This window comes from Pteropus vampyrus, unplaced genomic scaffold (genome assembly GCF_000151845.1).
Source record: "Pteropus vampyrus isolate Shadow unplaced genomic scaffold, Pvam_2.0 Scaffold23, whole genome shotgun sequence".
Classification (NCBI taxonomy): domain Eukaryota; kingdom Metazoa; phylum Chordata; class Mammalia; order Chiroptera; family Pteropodidae; genus Pteropus; species Pteropus vampyrus.
The window spans coordinates 7,998,158-8,004,433 of NW_011888804.1; the positions used below are offsets into that span (position 1 = coordinate 7,998,158).

The window sequence follows — 6,276 nt, forward strand, 5'->3', positions numbered from 1 at the left end:
CTCACGCTCTACAAATGGCAGATGCCGTCATTTTCTATATGATTACTCTGCTTCGTTTTCCTTTTTAACATTTGTCACCACTTTAATATTTGATATTTTATTGTCTACCTCTCTCCACTCAGAAGTAAGTTGCATAAGGGCAGGAAATTTATTTAGTGTGTTGTATCTCAGAGTCTAGAGAGGTGCCTGGTGCATAGTAAATGCTTACTAAGTGTGTGTCGAAGGCACAGTGCACAGCATAAGATAAACACATAAGGAATGGTCATTGGCCGTGGTTCCATAGTATAGCAGTTAGCATGTCTGCTTTACATGCAGAAGGTCCTGGGTTCGTGCCCCCATGGAGCCATGGTCCATGGTCTATAGCCATGCCACCCTGAACAAGCCCGATGTCTGATCTCGGAAGCTAAGTAGGGTCGGGCCTGGTTAGTACTTGGTTGGGAGACCACCTAGGAAGACCAGGTGCTGTAGGCATAAATAATAATAAAAAATAGTTGTGGTTATTTTATCTTTTAGGTTCAATTCTTTTTGGCATATCCTCAAAAATTTTAATAAGAGCTCTATTGAGAAATCACATACCTGCAATTTAGTCATTTAAAGTATATCATTAGATGGTTTTTAGTGTATTCAGAGATGTGGACAATCATACCCCAGTCCATTTTAGAATATTTTTATCAGCTCATATAGAAGTCTCATGCTCTCTAGCTATTACCACCCCAACCTCCCACCTCCCCAGGTATGAACAACCACTAATCTGCCTTTTGTCTCATAGATTTGCCTGCTCTGGTCATTTTATATAAGTGTAATCATATAATACGTGATCTTTTGTGACTGGCTTTCACTTTGTATAATGTTTTCAAGGTTCATCCATGTCGTAGGATGTGTCAATACTTTGTTCCTTCTTACGATTAAATAATATTCCCTTGTATGAACATGTTACATTTCGTTTACCCATTTATCAGTTGATGGACATTTGGGTTGGTTTCATATTCTGACTATTGTAAATAATCCTTCTATAACCATTCTTGTCCACGTTTTTGTGTGGACATATATTTTTATTTCTCTTGGGTGGATCCCTAGGGTAGACTTACTGGGTCATATAGTACCTCTACGTTTAGCCATCTGAGGAATTGCCAAACTGTGTTCCAAAGTGGCTCTATCATTTCTTTTCCCACCAGTGGTATATGGGGGATCTGATTTCTCTGCATCCTTGTAATAGTGTTACAGCTGACTTTTTGATTCTAGTCATACCAGTGCCTGTGACGTGATATCTCATTGTGGTTTTGATTTGCATTTCCCTGATGACTAATGATGTCAAACTTCTTGTCATATGCTTATTGGCCATTTTTATGTCTTTTGTAGAGAAAGATCGATTCAGATCCTTTGCCCAAGTTTTGATTGTGTGTGTTTTTTTTTAAATTACTTTCTTACTTTTTCAGATAAAAGTTCTTGTTCCTTATTAGGTAATGATTTGCAAATATGTTTCTCCCATTATGTGGCTTGTTTTTCACTTTCATGGAAGTTTTTTAATGTGATGAAGTCCTGTTCATCTAGTTTTTCTTTGGGTGTTTGTGCTTTTTGTGTCATATTTAAGAATTCATTGCCAAACCCAAGGCCATTTACCCCTATATTTTCTTCTAAGAGTTTTATAGTTTTAGTTCTTACTTTTAGATCTTTGATACATTTGGGTTTATTTTTGTGTACGGTGTGAGGTAACTCACACTTCATTCTTTTGCATGTGGCTACCCAGTTGTCCAAGCGCTATTTTCTGAAAAAACTATTCATTTTCATTATTTGAATGTTTACTTGTTCCGTGCCTGGGTGGAGTAATTTCATGAAATCTATTCCCCTCCTCATTGTAGTGTGAAGCCTCCAATATTGCTTCTCAAGGGGTGCACCTGGGCTCTGTCCATAGTCACACTAGGATGACAGTGCTTTGGGCAGAATTCTCTTTGTTTCTTTCCCTGACCACAGTAAATATTAAGCTCTATTAATTGTTCTATTGTCAATGATGACCTGCGGCATAAATTGTCCCCACAAACTATACAATCCAAGAGAGTAGAATCACTAACAAAAAAGTTGTCATTTATACAGAGCAGGTGCTGTTCTAAGTATTCTTTGTATATATTAAGTCATAACGTAACCCTATAACATATCATTTATTATGCTTAACCCTATTATGCCTCATTTACTATGAGAAAATCGAGACATAGAGATTTTAAATCATTTGCCCAAGGTTATAGATTACTAGTAAGCTGTAGGGCTAGTATTTGAGTCCTGGCAATCTGACTCCGAAAATGTTCCGATAAATTGTCTAAAGCAAGTGCATAGTAAGAGCTCAATAAATAGCAATTAGTAAATGTATGCATCAATGAACCTAATTTCTAAGTAAAGAAAATAATTTCTGATCTTGTATCTGGCTTTCTTATTTAGAAACTAGTTTGTCTCTGATCATTGCCTTCCTCCTTAAATGATGAGATCAGAGATAGCACCTTACAATATCATATGCTTGTTACCTGGCTGATCACCTTGTTCCTGAGAAGGCAGGTACCAGGCTGTATTCTATACCTTGGCACATCCAACCTTGTCTCACTGCCAATAAATTCCAAATGCAGGCTCTTCCATGGTGAATAATCACCCTATTGTTTTCCTGGCACTTAAACCCTTTTACTTGTTAAAGGTAGTTTTCATGTTTACTGCTATGCCGTCTTTATGGAGAGCACTTTACTGCCATGGCTTTGCAGTCATTTCCTCCTGACACATTTGCATATATATCGAATCCTGTCACAGGTGGACTCTAGTTGTCCCACTTCCTTTAATGAGGGTGGCAGGTTCGTCTCATTTAGGAAACCGCTGTTACCTTGGTGAGCTGGTTGGGTGCCAAAGTCCCACACATTTCCCAACAAAGTCATAAGTGTTACTGTTGTCAGTTCTCAGCTACTTGCAAGATGGCCACCTTCATGGACAGTGATGGAAATAATGACCAGGATGACATCTCGGCATTTTGGTATTTATTTTATATAATGCTAAAGTTCTGGGGTGTGTGTGTACATATTTTATTTATTTACAGTGTGTGAAATAGAGGTGTCACTATCTTTACGATTTCTTTAGTCGAAAGATAATGTACTTAGGGCATATAAATAAATCTTAAGCACGCAGTCAGGCCCAGATAAAGATGCAGAACACCTGCAGCATCGTAGGAGCCCCCTTTGATGACTCCTCCCAGTCCACACTCCACTCTCAGTGTTGACCAGCCCTTCCAGCTTCTGTCATTCTAGGTTCATTTTGCCCGTCTTTGAACTTCCTATAAAAATGGAATCATGCTGCATGTATTGTGCTGTGTCTGTTTTCTCTTGCTCATTGTTGTGTCAGTGAGGATCATCCGTTTTGTTGCATGAAGTAGCAGTTTATCCCTTTTTACTGCTGTGTAGTGTTCTGTTGTATGAGTGTAGCATAGTTTATTTTTCTATTCTTCTATTAATAGACAGCTGGTTTGGTTCCAGATTGGGGCTATTAGAAATAAAATACATACAAATCTGTGTAAATGTACATTTTCAATTCTCTTGGGTAATTTGCTAGGAATGAGTTTCTTTGAGTTACAGAGTGGATGTATGTTTAATTTTATAAGACGTTTCCAGATCTTTTCTCAGAATGGTTGTGGACTATCTCGATTTGAAATGTTTTAGACTCTTGGTTGTTCCACATCCTAGGCAACATTTTATGTTGTTTAGAGATTTAAGAAATGTTTTTTAGTATATGTGCTGCCGAAGCGAGCACTTTAAGGAATGGTTTTGATGGGCATTTGGTGTTTTCGCAGTCTGGTTTTAATTTGCATTTCCCTGATGACTAATGCCATTGGATACATTTTCATGTGTGAATTGTTTTTGTATATCTTCCTTTGTGGAGTGTCTAAGATTTTTGACCATTTATTAAATTCTTTTATTATTGAGTTATAGAAGTTGTTTTTATATTCTAGATACAAGTACTTTATAAGATATATGTCTGTTGTGACTATTTTCTCTCAGTTTGTAGCTTCCCCGTTAATTTCCTTATTGGTGTCTTTTGAACAAACAGGTTTTAAATTTTATGATATCTAATTTATGGATTTTAAGAAAATATTATGGTTAGTACTTTCTATATGCTAAGAAATGTTTGCCTATTACAACACATTCTCCTATGTTTTCTTCTAGAAGCTTTATAGTTTTAACTGTTATGTTTAGATCTATGCCTCATTTTGAATTCCTTTTTTTTGGCATGGTATGATACAGGGATTAAGATTTACTTTTTTCACGAGTATCTGGTTATTCCAGCACAATTTGTCAAAAAGACTCCTTTTCCTATAGAATTGCTTTGGCCTTTTGTAGAGAATCAGTTTACTAACATGTGGGTTTATTTCTGGAATCTTTATTCTGTCCCATTGATATATTTGTCTCTTTTTTCTATCACTCTCACACACTATCTTGATTACTGTTATTTTATAATAATCAGGTAATGTAAGTTCTTCAAGTTCGTCTTGTCTATTCTAGGTTGTTATGTGTCCTCCCAAAATTCTGTGCTAAAATCCTAACCTGTAGTACCTCAGAATATGACTTGATTTGGAGATAGGTTCTCTACAGAGGTTATCAAATTAAAATGAGGTGTGTTGTGTGGGCCCCAATCCAATATGAGTTGTGTCCTTTTAAAAGGGGGAATTTGGACACAGACATGTACACAGAGAGAATACCATGTGAATATGAAGGTAAACATCACGGTGATAATTCTACAAACCAAGGAACATCAAATATTGCCAGCATACCGCAAGAAACTGGGGGAGAGTCATGGAACAGATTTTCTCTTGCAACCCTCAAAAGGAACCAAACGTGCCCATACCTCAGTCTTGTACTTCTAGCCTCCAGAACTGTGAGATAATACATTTTCGTTGTTTAAGCCATCCAGTGTGTGGTACTTACTTACAGCAGCCCCAGCAAACTAATACATAGGTGTTTTGCTTTTTCATAAAATTTTAGAATTTAGATTGTCAATATCTTTAGTCCGAGATTTTGATTGGGATCGTATTCAGTTTGGGGAGAATGGGCATCTTAACAACCTTGAGTCTTCTGATCCATGAACGTGGTATATCATTTCATTTATTTGGGTCATCTTAAATTTCTCTCAGCGTTCTTCTTTAGTTTTCAGTGTATAGATCTTGTACATTTTTTCATTCAGTTTATTCCTAATTATTGTATTTGTTGATGCTTTTGTCAATTCTATTCTTTTTCTAACTTTGTTTCCCAGTTGTTCATTATGAGTAGAAATGAAATTTGTATCTTTATAAATTGACTTGTGCCCCCATGACCTTGGTAAATTCACTTATTCTAGAAGGCATTTTTAGTATGAATTCATTAGCATTTTCTACATATACAGTTATGTTTATGTCATGACTGCAATTTGTTTAAAGTAATTTGCAGTAGGGTGCAACAATGACTTCTTCTATGATCTCTGTGAGGCATGTAATCTCTCTGTACTCATCTATTGAGTGAGGTTGTTATATGGACTAATCTTTGAGATTCCTTTCAGATCTAAGACGATAAGAGACCTGGCTCTGTCATTTGCTTGTTTTGTGACCCTGGGCAAAATACTACATCTCTATGAGCCTCAGCATGTTCATTTATAAAATAGGCATAATAATAGAAAAACATCCCTGTCAAAGACTAGTTATAAGGAACCAATGAACAAAGCATGTGCAGTGCTTATCAAGACTTAGAAGATTGCAAGCACTCAGTAACTGTTACGTATTGGGGTATAATAATATATATAAATGTATATTTGGTCTTTGTCCCTGGTTCCTGGTACAGAGCTTCTAAAACCCTTGGAATTGCTTGAGTGATAGGTGTGGCTTTTGTTATTCATAACTTTCTACCCTTTTTTAGACACCTATTAGAATGAGTTGACTCCGGGTGGGGTCCCTAGATAGTTTCAGGATGGGGGCCGGTCATCAGTAAGACCAAACTTGTGATTAAAGGGTGAGAACCTTCAGCTCCTCCATCTCTGGGAGGGGACAGGAAATTGACTTATTAACATTCTTCAGTGAGATTTAGAGCTTTCCATACATCCACATGTTGGGAGGGTGGGGCACCCTGACTCCATGGGCACAGAAGCTCCTGTGATCCTTCTGGGCCTCACCCTATGTACTCCTTCATCCGGCTGTTCATTTGTATATTTTATAATAAACTGGAAGAGTAAGGACATTGATTCCCTGAGTTCTGTGAGTTGTTCTAGCAAATTCCAAACCCGTGAGAA

General features: G+C 37.1%; 1 pseudogene; it reads left to right on the forward strand.

Moving 5' to 3' along the window:
• Positions 1-355: 355 nt before the first annotated feature.
• On the forward strand, positions 356-471 carry LOC111737038 (annotated as a pseudogene).
• The last annotated feature ends 5,805 nt before the right edge of the window (positions 472-6,276 follow it).